Genomic DNA, 14,921 nt, shown 5'->3' with positions numbered 1-14,921 from the left:
ACAACTAATAAATGGACAGCCAAGATTCCAACCCAAGTCAGCTTGATTCTGAAACCTGTGCTCTCTACTTTTTAAGATACACAGTCAATAGTTGGCCAGTATTTCATTAAATGTGTAGTTGGTAACAGAAATAACTCTTGAATGAAAAAATAATGGCTCTATATAATACCTTTTATATGTTGCTGTAATTCAGAACCTCCTGCCCTATCTGGAGCAAATTGTGAGAAACCATGATTTGGGTTTTGTGGCTCAAGAATTCCTTTCTCTTCTTTTCAAATTATCTTGAAACAAATAAGAGTAGAATGGTCAAATGTCCAAATAGCCATCAGGAGGGTCTAAAATCAAAGCAGATTCTGCACCTCTACTGAGCAAGCATTTTCTTTCCAAGACAATGAAAGGAAAGCCTTTTTGTGATTCACGGAAACAGAAGAACATTAGGCTCCGGGGCTAAGATCTAAGGACAAGTTCTAAATCCAAGACCAAATATATAAAATGTAAACAGATGAGCAGACCATGAACGTGGGAAAATCTGTTCAACCACACCAATAATTACAAAAATCCTGGAATCTCCAGTTCCATAGCAAGCACCTACAACGTGGTTTTCCAATGCTAACTGTTGCTTTTAATAATCTGTGGATCAAAAAAATAATCATCTGGGCTTCCCTGGTGGCGCAGTGGTTGAGAGTCCGCCTGCCGATGCAGGGGACACGGGTTCGTGCCCCGGGTCCGGGAAGATCCCACATGCCACGGAGCGGCTGGGCCCATGAGCCATGGCTGCTGGGCCTGCCGTGTCCGGAGCCTGTGCTCCGCAGCGGGAGAGGCCACAACAGTGAGAGGCCCGCATACCGAAAAAAAAAAAAAAATCATCTGTGGATCGTTGCTCCCCCTCATCCTCCATCCAAGCATGCTGTACACCTGGCTTATCAAAATCCTTCAAGGTGGGATCAAAAGCTGACTTTTTTGTCAATCCCTCCCAAATCCTCTGACAGGACTAATGGCTCTTTTTAGAATACGCTGTCATAATTCTGATATTCTTCCTCTTTGTTTTATAGGGAGTTGAGGAAAGACCCGTCTCTCAGGTAGATTACTGGCTCTCTCAAGGCAGGTCTGAGGCATCATTTGCTTGTTTGTTGGCTTTTTTTTAACGAAGTCATGTTTGTAAAGCTTGAGCACAGTGACTAGTGTGTAATAGGGGAACTGACTGAGGTCCAGAACAAGGGCCACTGTGAGAGAGTAGAATATGCCACCCCAAATATGCCTCTTTGGTTTAAGGATTATTTTGAGCTCATTATTTTGAGAAAAAGCAGACAGAGGAGAAGCACTGAAAACAGAGGAGAAGTTACCCTTTCATAAGGGAAATTTACGTTTATAAAGGAACTCTCCATTTGTATGGGTGTCTCCCTCTCTGTACCAGGAAAGGGGGTGTACTATAGATCACAGGAGACTTATCAGTGAAGAAGGAACAGACTTAAATCTGCATAATAAATCTTACCCTTATTTACTGTACCTTTCCTGGTCACTTCCCCATAACTTGCTTCTCCCACACTTTTCTTCCTTTGTTTTAGCTGAAAATGGTCCTTAAGCTCAAGTTCTAGCCACCTCTTTGAGGTACTCTTTCCTGAGTTACTCTTCCTATACATATAAGGCACATGTTAAGAAACTTCTGATATGTTCTATCTTCATGTCCTATCAATTATTGAAGGAAGAGTATTGAAACCTCCAACCATAATGGTGGATTTGTCTGTTTCTCTTTGCTGTTCTACCTGTTTTTGCTTCATGTGTTTTGAAGATCTGTTAAGTACATAAATATTTAGGATTTTTACATCTTCTTGATGAATTGACCCCTTTGTCATTATGAAGTGACTTTATGAAATCAACTTTGTCTAATATTAATTTAGCCACCCCAGCTTTCTTTTTTTTTTTTTTTTTTTTTTTTGCAGTACGCACGCCTCTCACTGTTGTGGTCTCTCCCGTTGCGGAGCATAGGCTCCGGACGCGCAGGCTCAGCGGCCATGGCTCACGGGCGTAGCCGCTCGGCGGCATGTGGGATCTTCCCGGACCGGGGCACGGACCCGTGTCCCCTGCATCGGCAGGCGGACTCTCAACCACTGCGCCACCAGGGAAGCCCCCCAGCTTTCTTTTGACTAGTGCCTGCATGTACATCTTTTTCCATCCATTTTTACTTTTACCCTATTATCTTGATATTTAAGAATGTTTCATGCAGGCAGCATATAGTTCGGTCTTGTTTTGATAATCAATCTGACATCCTTTATCTTTCAATTGGGGGCGTTTAGGCCATTTTCATTTAATGTGATTACGGATGTAATGAGGCCTTGAGTCTATCATTTTGCTATTTGTTTTCTATAGGTACCCTATATGTCCTTTGTTTCCTTTTTCTGCCTACCTGTAGATTAATTGAGCATATTTTATGATTCTATTTTATCTCCTTTATTGGCTTATTAGCTATAACTCTGTTTCTTTACTTTAATGGTTGCTAACTTATGACTATCTACCTTCAAGTGATATTATACCATTTCATGTATCACCTAAGTACTTTACAGTAGTATACTCCCATTTCCCCGCCCCCAGCCTTTATGCAATTGTTTTCATGCATTTTACTTTTACGTATGTTATAAACCCCACAAAACATTGTTATCGTCTTTGTTTAGTCGATTTTCTTTTGAGATGTTAAGAAATACAGTCCTGCTAAGAGAGGCTTTCTCAACCTGTGATCTGCAATCTATGTTGGGACTGAGAGTCAGGAAATGACTGAGGACCCAAGCCTTTCTCAAGAGCTTCCTTTTGATATTTCTCAGCCAGCATGAAAAGCCTGAGAGGCAGCATAGTGACAAGGATCAGATTAAGGAGATTGTCTTCCTCTTAAGTCTATTGTTTCTGATGGTCTCAAGTAGCTACTTTTACGTTAAGGAAGAGAGAACTGTAGAGCAGATCAACCAGTAAATGAGATTTCAGAATTCTGAGCAATATTTAAACGACGTATTATGAGATATTTCACTGTGGTTACTCGCTCGTGCAGCTGACAGGAGGCGAAGAGCTGGAAAGACTCCTAAGTGTCAGCAGATACTCCTATTGCCAACAAGACAAGTCAGGCCTGTGAGCTGATCTCGAACCAGGGGGTTCCATCTGACTCCCCCAGAGTCTGGCGTTTGATTTTGCTTCCTTCAGTACTATCCCCTCCCCTGGGCTGGCCTTCTGATCTGCCTGGAGCCCCAGGTCTGTCATAGTGACCTGCTCAGCCCTCCCCACATTCCCATACCAGATTCCTGTTCCAAAGCTCCAGGTAGGGCCCTCAGTATATGCTGCCTCTCAGGCTTTTCATGCTGGCTGAGAAATATCAAAAGGAAGCTCTTGAGAAAGGCTTGGGTCCTCAGTCATTTCCTGACTCAGTCCCAACATAGATTGCAGATCACAGGTTGAGAAAGCCTCTCTTAGCAGGACTGTATTTCTTAACATCTCAAAAAAGTACTCCACCACTCTTAATAAGGTCTCCTTGACACCATTCAAGGGCCCAGAGGTCTACCTGCTGGACTAGACTTACAACAGGGCCTGTGCCCCAGGGTGCACCCTGCCCCAAAGCCAAGTCCAGTCTCCAGATACCAGCTCCCTTCGTCAGGCCTGAACTGCCACCCTCAGCATCCAGGTATTGAATGAGGAGACTTCAGGTGTCATGGAATCCACCTGCCTGTCCAGGTAGGGCCCTCAGTATATGGTCAACTATTAGAAAGGTGTTTCTCACAATTAACTGAAGTGTCCCTGAATATAACTTCCACCTGAGATTCTGATTCTGCCATCTTCTCAGTTTATAGAGAACTTCCCTACTTCCTGCTCCACCCGACCACCTTTCGGACAGAAGACCCATTTAATCACGTGTTCCTTTTGCCTGCTCTCCTCAAAACCAAAGCATTTTTAGCTGAATTAAATTTAGAAAAAAAATATTGCTCTTCTAACGATATGTAAGATACAGCTGGTCTCAGAGTGGGGGAAAGTAGGAAGAAGAAATCCCAATCTTTTTTTTTTTTTTTGGCTGCATTGGGTCTTCGGTGCTGCGTGCAAGCTTTCTCTAGTTGTGGTGAGTGGGGGCTACTCTTCATTGCAGTGTGCAGGCTTCTCATTGTGGTGGCTTCCCTTTGTTGCAGAGCACAGGCTCTAGGCACGCGGGCTTCAGTAGTTGTGGCACGTGGGCTTCAGTAGTTGTGGCACGTGGGCTCAGTAGTTGTGGCTCGTGGGCTCAGCAGTTGTGGCTCTCAGGCTCTAGAGCACAGGCTCAGTAGTTGTGGTGCATGGGCTTAGTTGCTCCATGGCATGTTGGATCTTCCCAGAGCAGGGCTCAAACCCATGTCCCCTGCATTGGCAGGCGGATTCTTAACCACTGCACCGCCACCGGGGAAGTCCCTCACAATCTTTGCATCAAGGAATTTTCTCTCCTACTTGATAGGAACAGGAGTAGTCCCAGGCTTTCTGGACCCTGAAGCTGGTGCAATTTTGTGACCCTCTTAAAAGAAAGAACACAAAACACCAAATACACACAAAAAAATTTGTCTTGAAATAAGGAAGCAAATTGCAACAAATTAAAAATTTGTGTATAGCTTAGGAATAAAAGAACCATAAACCCCCCAAATTAACATATTTTATAAACTGCCTGAGACACCTCTATTGTACTTTTTCCCTATATTTTTTGGTCTGCACACTTTGATCGTACTTCACAGAACAATTTTGTAAAATGATTTTTTACAGAGAGAACAGAAGGATCACTCAGGCTTTCTTCTAGCATGTTTGATCAAAACTGGCTTTTCACTGATGGTTTAGAAAAGTCTTTCAGCTTCACAATTCATTATTTGTAATACCATGTATATTGTTAGGATTTTTCCCAAATTTGGGGAAAACTATCAAGTTCCCTTTATATAGGAGCTGTATCTAATTTCAGGGACTTTCAAGTTTTCTTGTTCGGTGACTCATCTTATTCTTGGAATTGACTACACTCAACACCCATTTTGCCACCAATATCCTCACAGTGGCTTAATATGAGTTTTATGTTATGTCAGTATTTCATGTCAAGACAGCAAAAACTTAGGAAGACTCTATATAGGTGTGCTTGGGAGAAGCCATTTCAGACTGAGGGAGAAGTATGAGCACAGGCAGGCCCAGCAAAAAGAGAAGTTCCATGGATCAAGCAAAGGGCACGGGGATGGTGTCAATGGGTGATAAGACTAGGGTGTTAGACCAGGTGAGAAGGTGGAAAAAGTGTCAGATGTAGCACATATCTGAAGGCAGAGTCTCATGCCTTTAAGTTAAGAAATCAAAGCCACTAATGAATCACTGAGAAGATGAAAGTCAACCTAGTCTAGTGCTAAGTCCATGAGATGAACCTTGGATTGAATCCTAACTCTGCCAAGTACCAGCATGTGAAACTTTGCTAGCAACATGACTTGACACAGAAGCAACTGCAAACCACACACATAGACATCCTCAAGTCCCACTAAATGTATCTCAAATCAACTTCCCCTTAGTCAAATCCTCAAAATGTCCTCCCCCACTGCCACACCACCAGACTCAAGAGGAAGGCTGAAGTAGCAAGAAGCACCAACCCTAACTAATTGCAGTTAAAATATTTTCTATAAACTTTACAAAAACATATGATCATGTGAACACATTGCTAAGGGCTCTCTCAGGGCTGCACAAAGGGATGATGCAAGTGAGGGGCCCAGAAATTTAAATTTCACTAGCTTCATAGTAAATTTATTTCTTGGTGGAGAGCATAAAACAAAACGGACACAATGTATTAGTTATCTCCACTGAGTTACAAATTATACCAAATCTTAGTGCTTTCACATACACTTATTATCTCACAGTTTCTGAGGGTGAGGAGTCCATGCTGCAACCAAGGTGTGTTGGCCTCAGGTCTGCAGTCTCATCTGGAGGCTCAACTGGGGAATGAGCCAGTTCTAAGCCCATTCGTGTGGTTGTTGGCAGGATTCACTTCCTTCAGGGCTGATATACTTAAGGCCTCATTTCCCAGTTGGCAGATGGCCAGAGGCCACTCTCAGTTTCTTGCCACATAGGCCTGTCCAACTTGCTCCATTAAAACTACGAAAAGAGAGAGTTTGCTAACAGGAAATCATTTATAACCTAATCATGAAAGTGACACTCAGTATCTTTGCCGTATTCTACTGATTAGAAGCAAGTCACTAAGTTTAGACACTTGGAGTCTCCTCCAAGAAGAAGCTCATCTCCAGATTAATTTTCTGTCTTCCTCCACTGGCAGGGACACTGGACAGGATACAACCTGGCTGGTTGGCCTACAAGGTAGGGCAGAAATTAGGAGTGTCTCATCTACTGTGACCATAGGCAGGGCTGGAGATTAAATGCCAGACTCCAGTCAGATGTCTCAGGCTGAGATTCAGGTCTCAAAATGAGTCATTAAATGCAGGACTGGGACAGATATCAAAGCTAAGAGCAGAGGCAAATGGGAGTTGGAGGACTGGACAAGAAGTGATCCAGGTAGTCCTTGAGGTAAGTGACTGCCACCTGTGGCCAGGTATTTACTATCTTCAGGTTATCCTTGTGTAGGCAGTCTGAGTCCATGTAAGGGGCCAGGATAGGACAGAGAGAAAGGACATAATAAATAGTTAGCCAGAGGGGAGAGGAGTGAAATAGGTGAAGGAGATCAAGAAGTACAAACTTCCAATTACAAAAAAAATGAGTCATGGGGATGAAATGTATGGTGAGGGGAATACAGTCAATAATAATATAATAACTTTATATGGTGAAAGATGGTAACTAGACTTATGTAATGTATAGAAATAGTGAATCACTATGTTGTGCACCAGGAACAAATATAGTGCTGTACGTCAATTACACTTCAAAAAACAAACACAAATAAACTCATAGAAAAAGAGATCAGGGGCTTCCCTGGTGGCTCAGTGGTTGACAGTCCGCCTGCCAATGCAGGGGACGTGGGTTCGTGCCCTGGTTCGGGAGGATCCCACATGCCGAGGAGCGGCTGGGCCCGTGAGCCATGGCCGCTGAGCCTGCGCGTCCGGAGCCTGTGCTCCGCAACGGGAGAGGCCACAACAGTGAGAGGCCCGCTTACCACAAAAAAGAAAAGAAAAGAAAAGAAAAAGAGATCAGATTTGTAGTTACCAGAGGCAGAGGATGGGGGAAGACGGAATTGGATAAAGGTGTCAAAAGACATAAACTTCCAGGTATAAGATAAATAAGTACTAGGGATGTCATGTACAACATGATTTTTATAATTAACATTGCTGTATGTTACATATGAAAATTGTTAAGAGAGTAAATCCTAAGAGTTTTCATCACAAGGAACAAATATGTTTTTTCTTTTTCTTTTATTTTGTATACATATGAGGTGATGGATGTTCACTAAACTTATTGTGGTAATCATTTCATGATGTATGTAAATCAAATCATTATGCTGTACACCTTAAACTTATACAGTGCTGTACATCAATTATATTTCAACAAAACTGGGGAAAAAAATCAGGTGACACCCCCCCATCAAAATAAAATAAAATAAAAAATAGACTTAGCAACTGTGTGGAGAGAGAACAACAAATACCACCTGATATCACTTATAATGTGGAATCTAAAATATGATACAAATGAACTTATTTACAAAACAGAAACAGACTCACAGACATAGAAAACAAATTTATGGTTACCAAAGGGGAAAGAGGGTGAGGGAGGGATAAATTAGGAGTTTGGGATTAGCAGATACAAACTACTATATATAAAACAGAGAAACAAAAGGTCCTACTTACAGCACAGGGAACTATATTCAGTATCGTGTAATGAAACTAATGGAAAAGAATATATATATATATATACATATATATATATATAACTGAATCATTTTGCTGTACACCAGAAATTAACACAATATTATAAATCAATTACGCTTCAATTAAAAAAATAAAAAAATAAAAAGAGTCAGCAACTGTGTGGAACAAACACTCCCCTACTCTTTCTCCCTTTCCTCTCTGGGGACATTTTGCTTGTTATACTACCTTTTCTTCCTTCAACAAATATTACCTTGTTCATCTATTCATTCATTCAACAACTGTCTATTAAGCTCCTATTATGGACAAGATACAGAGGTAAACACAACAGATACCTGCCCTCAGAGGACTTTTCACCTACTTTCATGTGAAAACTGAGTGGAAGAGAACAAAGATTAAACTCAAATTAAATCAGTCAATCTGGTTAGTAAAAAAGTCTTAGGAAAAACACTTGGGAAACTTATCTATTCACTCACATACATCTTCTATGGACAAATATTACTGTGTTTCGCATATTCATTTATTCAACACCCACCCTTTGAGCTCCTGTCATGGGCAGGTACAGAGGTGAACAGAACAGACATACCTCTGCCCTGTGGGTGTGGATGGCAGACTACGTGCAAAGAAACCAGTGCTCTGGGCTTCCCTGGTGGCACAGTGGTTAGGAATCCGCCTGCCAGTGCAGGGGACACGGGTTCGTGCCCCGGTCCGGGAAGGTCCCACATGCCGCAGAATGGCTAGGCCCGTGAGCCACAACTACTGAGCCTGCGCGTCTGGAGCTTATGCTCTCCAACAGGAGAGGCCACGACAGCGAGAGGCCCACGCACCGCGATGAAGAGTGGCCCCCGCTCGCCGCAACTGGAGAAAGCCCTCGCACAGAAATGAAGGACCAACACAGCCAAAAATAAATATTAAATTAATTAATTAATTAAAAAATAAAAAGAAACCAGTGCTCTGAAGCCAATAAAGTGGAGGAACAGGACAGCAGGCACCAGGGACTCAGGGACGGACAAGACAGAACCGGCCTCATCCTGGGTGCACACCTAGTCTAACAGGGTGACTGATGGGAAAGCAGCAAAGTGACTGAGCCCAGAGACCGTCAGCCCTTTGCCCTGACTGCACCCCTGATTCCAAGCAACCAGCTCACGGCCAGGCAGGGGTCTCACAGCATCATGTAATCACAATTACAGAATTTCAACATCGGAAGAGGCCTTAGGCCTCTGTCTCCAGAACTGGGAAGGAGTGTATGGACAACTGGGGGGAAACATTAAAAGGACACGTCTAGTGGGCAGTAACCGTCGTAGAGCCCAATGTGTCCGTTACTGGTATTGGGGGAACAATGTGAGTCAATTGATTTGGTCTGTTTTGTGCAAGACTTGGAATTGAGGCCCTGCCTTACCATTTTTCCCCCTTAAAATTTGGTGAAATTTATTTTTTTTAGTAGCAACTTTATTGAGATATAACTCACATACCACACAATTCACCTTTTTGAAGTGTACAATTCAATGGTTTTTATTATACTCACAGAGTTGTACAACCATCACCACAATGAATTTTAGACCATTTTCATCTAAAGAAACCACATACTCCTTAATAGTCACTCCCCATTTCCCTCCTCCATCACCTCCAAGCCCTAGGCAATCACTAACCTGCCTGACCTTTTACTGCCTATTTGAAATGAAAAGGTCACATGCTCTGTGAGCCTCAGTTTTTTTCACCGACTAACACATCTTCTCCGTGGCCACACACCTTCATCAACAAACACTGTGGGTCTGTGAGTAGAACCCCAGGCTCTGCACAGTGGGGCACCAGGGTGGGGCTGGGGTCAGACTCTCAGAAGACAAAACCTGAGTTAGGTGGCCCATGGAGGGAAATATATCTCTGGACAGTGGGGTCAGAGGCCAAAGGGCAAATACAAGCTCAGGGCCGGGGACCTGGGCAGAGATGCCACAGCACTAGTGGCATTTCCTGGGACAGTGATGGCCTTGCATGTCCTCCTCTGGCAGGCCCAGGGAGACAGTCCCACAGCGAGGTAAAGCCCTTACACTTTGGAGTCAGACGCCCCAAGTATAAGTTCTGGGTCCTGACTTGCTGGTTGTGTGAACTTGAGTTGACATAACTTCTTAAGCCTCGCCTGCCTCAACTGTGAACTGAAGGAGGAAACCGGGACTGGGCTTAATGGATCACATCTCACAGATGCACTGAACTCCCCTCCCAGCAGCCAGAGCACTTTGCACCCAGCGGCAACGCAGTCACACCCTCCAACAGGCCCAGAGGTCTCGCCTCCCCACGCCTGCCAACACCAAGCACACTTTCAGGAATGGTCACATCGATTATGAAAGCAGGGGATGGTTCCAACCTCCGCAGCTGTATGCTGTCCAGCCCCAGCTCGCTCAGGCCCCGGAGAGTCCTGTGCAGCTTGGAGCACAGAACCTTCTAATGAGCACCCACCCACCTTCCCCTCACAGCTGGTACCAGCTGCTCGTTACCCCACTGCAGCTGCCAGGGTCTCCCTCATCTGACTGTGAGGCCCCTTGGGGGTACCCTCACCCCACACACTGGCTGTAGACACAGCTAAGCACCTCCCCCTCCCCAATCTTCTCCCAGCCCACCAGCATCTTCTTCTCCCAAGGAACTGGATTTTACACACGCACACACTCACGTGAGCGCACACACGCCTCTTCCTTTTCTTTTTTTGGCTCTTCACATGTCAACCAGAGCTAACACTTATAAACTGAGCCTATAAACTTGACCCTGAAAGAGAAGCTGTAAACTCTCTCATCCGGGGACCTCCAGACCGGCGCTGAACACACGCTGGGAGAAAGGAGATTACTTCCTACTCCCTGCTGCCTGCTTCCTAGATCTTTCCACCCAGATTCTTTGGCCTAAGACAAGTACATCAACTCCCATCCCCAGCTGCCTCCTGGGAGAAATCGACCTGAAATTGGGTGCCTTGGTGTAGGAATCTGGAGGCATCCACAGCTGGGCTCAACCTAGAACTCAGGGAAGGAACTAGGCTTCTTGGCGTCAGCCAGGACCAAGAAACCCAACCCCGACGAGCTTGAGAGGAAAGGAACGCATTGACTCACATAGCTGGTAAGGGCAGACGGTGGACGTGGACCCAGGGCTCAAACGCTACCATGTGTCACCATCGCCCTTTCCACCCCCGCTTCCTGCTTCCACACGAGTCGCCCTTGTTTGTTTCCTCTGCCGATGGGAAGCTTCATGAAGAGAGTCAGGGAGCTGGCTGGGCAATTCCATCAGCCCCGAAGAAGAGCACCCCTCTCCCAGCGCTGGGAGGACTCCCGCGGGTCCTGATTGGTCACATGCCCAACCCTCCAGTCCGGGGCTCAGTCTGTTTCAGAAGGAGGATGGAGAAAAGTGTGCTGCAGGCAAAAACAGTAGCTACAACAGTCCTCTGCATGGCAGCTATTTTCAAACATGCAAAACTTCATCTCTGTGTCAAAATAGAGCCCGAGTGCTCTAAAGTACGGGAAGAGTCTGGGAGGCTGAGAAGGCTGCCAAAAAAAGCCATTCTGCAAACAAAACTGTGTGTGCTAGAAGGACAAGGAACCTCCTGGAAAGCAGTTTGTAGCAGGCTTCCTTGAGAGCACTGGCATCTCCTGACCTTGGCTGAGGAGCCCCTGCTCTCATCTAGGTGGAGCCAGCGTTGCTTTACTTGGGCATTGTGCAGGAAGGGAGGGCTCAGGGCTCCCTCCACCCCTGACCCTCCCCCTTAGAAGGACCCCTGAAGGTGGCTCAGAGCAGCAACCACCACTCGCTGGAGAAAACTCTACCACCTTCTATAGAAGGAGGTCTGCCTCTGGCTCATTCCTGCTTCAAGGCCTCAGCCAGGTGGGGTCTCCTTCATCCTGTCCCTGCAGGTCCACAAGGAGTGTGACGGTGGGTCCTCGGGTTCTGGTCCAGACTTCCACCGTGAATGATATGAGCCAGCTGGCCTCCCCAGCCAAGGCCCCCTCTAAAGTAAGCACATCCCACAGAGACATGATCACTCCTCCTGTTAGCAGGCTTCCCCCTCACCCTGGAGTAAAAATAGGCTCTTGCCCCGCCCCGACCCCCATGTGCCCAGAGGCCTCCAGCTCTTCTGTGCCCTTCCTGAGGCCACAGACAGGAATGAATGTCTTTTGAATGAGAAAGCCAACCCCAATGTGAGGAAGTGACCAGTGCAGGTTGGATCAGCAGGGTATGCAGAGGATAATGAAGGGAACAGTAAAGGTAGCCAACACCAGAGGAAAACCAGGGACAGAACTGGGATGGTGGCAGCAATAAAAGTGATGACGAAAAAAACAACAGCTATATTCCTTGAGCACTTACTACACGCCAGGCCTTAAGTGCTTCAGATGCATTAACTCAGTCATTTGTTAGCTTTAAATGTACAAATGCCCTCCAAGATATTTCTTAACTACAAAGAGAAAGTACCTTACAGAGGAGAAACCAGGTTAAACAAAGGTTAAAATTGCCAGGAATGGGACATATTGACACCCAGGAGCCCCCAACAGGATGCACTGAGGACAAAAACACCACCTCTGTGGTATTCTTGCCAAAAATACAAAACCTCATGCAAATCGTGAGAAAACATCAGACAAGCCCAAGTTGAAGGACATCGTACAAATAACGAGTACACTTCAAAAAGATTAAAGTCAGGAAAGGCAAGGAAAGGTTTAGAAACTAATAGATTGCAGAAGGCCAAGGAAAAATAACTACATGTAATGTGGGACCTTGAACAGGAGTCTAATGGACATTAGTGGAAAAAACTAGTAAAATCCCCATAAGGTCTGTAGTGTAGGTAATAGAATTAGAGCAGTACTGATTTCCTGTTGTTGGTTGGTTGATATTCATTTTGATCGTGATGTGGTTATGTAAGACGTTAATGTTAGGGAAAGTTGGGTGGACATATATAGATACTCTCTGCTCTACAACTTTTCTGGAAACAAAAAATTAATTCAAAATTAAAATTTTTAAATTATTTTTGAATTTCAAGTTTTCTAAGTGCAAGATTCCCCAAACAAATCAATCCCATCTCAGAAGAATAACTTACAGGGTTGGTCTACCAGCAATGAAAAGTGCCCAGACTTTGAGTAAAGCAGAAAATATTTTGTTTGCCATATTATTAAAACTCTGCCACAGCTGAGTTTTTTAAATTGTTATAATAGCTCCTATTTGTTGAGCAGGTACTCAGTTGCAGGGACCGTGCCAGCTCATTCCAATAAGCACCTCTGCGATTTCTGGAAGTGTGACCAGCAAGACAGGCCATGAAACGCCCCTCCCCCGCCTCATGGGCCAGCGGGCTCTCCATGGGGTTGTGCTGCATCTTCTATTCATCTTGTTCTCCAATCCAGCAGAAACGCCATGAGTGAGAAGTTTCTCTAGCTTTTCTGACCATGCATCACAGCCCCTCCCCTCTTCTTCATTCCTTCCACAGTGACTCACTCTGGGAGGCTTTCGAAATCAAATAAATAAAGGCATTTCCCACCAACTCTAAACCCGACAACTTCAGCCCTCAATACTCATTTCTTACATCCCACAAGAGGAAAAATACATGAGATTACTGCTATTTAAAAGGTTCGGGATTGCCCAGGTCTGATCGTTTTCTTGGTTCTTTTCTCCTTGTGCCTCTCTGGGGTTCTCCCATCTCACCAGCCAGGAGGATAAGAGCAGACCAGAGGCCACACAATTTGCAATTCTGGTTCCTGACTGACTGTCGCTCCAGTGTGCTGGGCCTCAAGGTTCTGATGGGCAGTACAGACAGGACTTGAGCCTTGTTGCCATTCTGGACCGTGGTACCTGTTGTCTGACCCTGGGTCTCTGCACAGTGAGGTTTCCTGCTAGGCCCCTCCAAGCCTGCCCCTTGGCTAACTTTGCGACGTGCCAACAAAATTCTGTTTCCACCCTCTTCTCTACCCACAGACTGGAAATAAATCATCCAGTGATTGGTTAACATGTCATGACTGTATCCCACTTTGCAATGAGGTGGGGCAAGTGGGAAAAGGCATTCTGAGCCCAGTGCCTTGAACCCTTGAACGAGAGAAGAGTCCAGAGGGCCACTGATTCAAAGGAGGCGAGCGCCGGGCCTTTGTCCAGGGAGAGCTTGGGTAGGACCAGACCAAGGCGAGGAAGGCCTGGCCACCTCCCTCCTGCCCACTCAGGAATTTTGGGCAGCTGAAGGGGTGCTGCCTGGGCAGGGCTGGGTGTCTGTGAACAAGCCACAGAGCCCCCTTCCCTGGGCCAGCCCTCACTCCCACCCAACCCATCAGTAGCTGCTGCACAGGGGACAGCGTGGAGGACAGGGCAGGGGGGAGACAGCTCTGGCCCAGGCCCTTTCAGGCCAGTTCCCGTTGTCACCACCAGGATAATAAAGACTAACAAGCGGGGGAAGGAGAGGCCTCGTGCCAAGGCAGTCAGAGGAGGGTTGAGGGTGCTTTGAGGGGGAGCACAGGGCAGATATCGACAAGGACAAGGCAAGGTAGCAAGTGCTCTGCCCCGACAACAAAGGAACTGACCTTGAATACTAATCTTCTTCCTTGATCGGAAGGGCATTCAAACATCCACCACGCTCCTGGGCAACCCAGAGCCACTTGGAGGGGAACTGAAGGTCTGCACCCGACCCCTACCTGCCCCAGAGGTAAAAGCATTCAAAGAGACCAGGAGCCAAGGGACAGTCCTTTTAAGTCAGGGGAAAATTTACCGTAGAAACCATAAAATGGAACCCCTCCCATTTTGTAAGGCCTCCCCCAGACCTGGGGCCTCAGAGACCCATTTCCCCAGGATGGGGGGTGGGGGCAGGGGGGACATCTGGGGGGTCTGACTGTGACCCTAAGTCTATAAAGTGGACAAGGGTGACCCCGAGAGTGTGCTCGGCTTCAAGGCAGATCTGTCTCTACAGGGAGAAGCCAGGTAGGCAGGTCCTGCAGAGGAGGAACTGAGTGAAGGGCAGGAGGGTGGCAGAGGAGGAGAGGTGGGCAAGAAATGAACTTGGAAGGTTTCCCATTGGTTTCTTCACTGGAGGTAGACTGAAGAGTGGGGTTCAGTGGTGGGAATACTGGGGAGCGGTGCAGCAGGAGGACCCTAAGGGAGAGGCCCGGC

At 46.0% G+C, this 14,921-nt stretch overlaps 1 protein-coding gene and 1 long non-coding RNA gene across 6 annotated transcripts in view; one reads left to right on the top strand and one right to left on the bottom strand.

Annotated features, from left to right (window-relative positions):
• Positions 1 to 14,921, bottom strand: part of B3GNT2 (UDP-GlcNAc:betaGal beta-1,3-N-acetylglucosaminyltransferase 2) — a 398,515-nt gene that overhangs the window by 295,588 nt on the left and 88,006 nt on the right. The window lies entirely within an intron of this gene.
• Positions 2,133 to 13,326, top strand: LOC116764224. Its single transcript, XR_004352811.1, has 2 exons — positions 2,133 to 3,711; positions 13,010 to 13,326. It is a non-coding gene; the product is annotated as an uncharacterized LOC116764224 (long non-coding RNA).

The sequence above is a fragment of the Phocoena sinus genome, chromosome 13 (assembly GCF_008692025.1).
Source record: "Phocoena sinus isolate mPhoSin1 chromosome 13, mPhoSin1.pri, whole genome shotgun sequence".
In the NCBI taxonomy this organism is placed as follows: domain Eukaryota; kingdom Metazoa; phylum Chordata; class Mammalia; order Artiodactyla; family Phocoenidae; genus Phocoena; species Phocoena sinus.
Note: the sequence above shows the minus strand (reverse complement) of the source record. Positions and strands in the feature narration are given on the sequence as shown.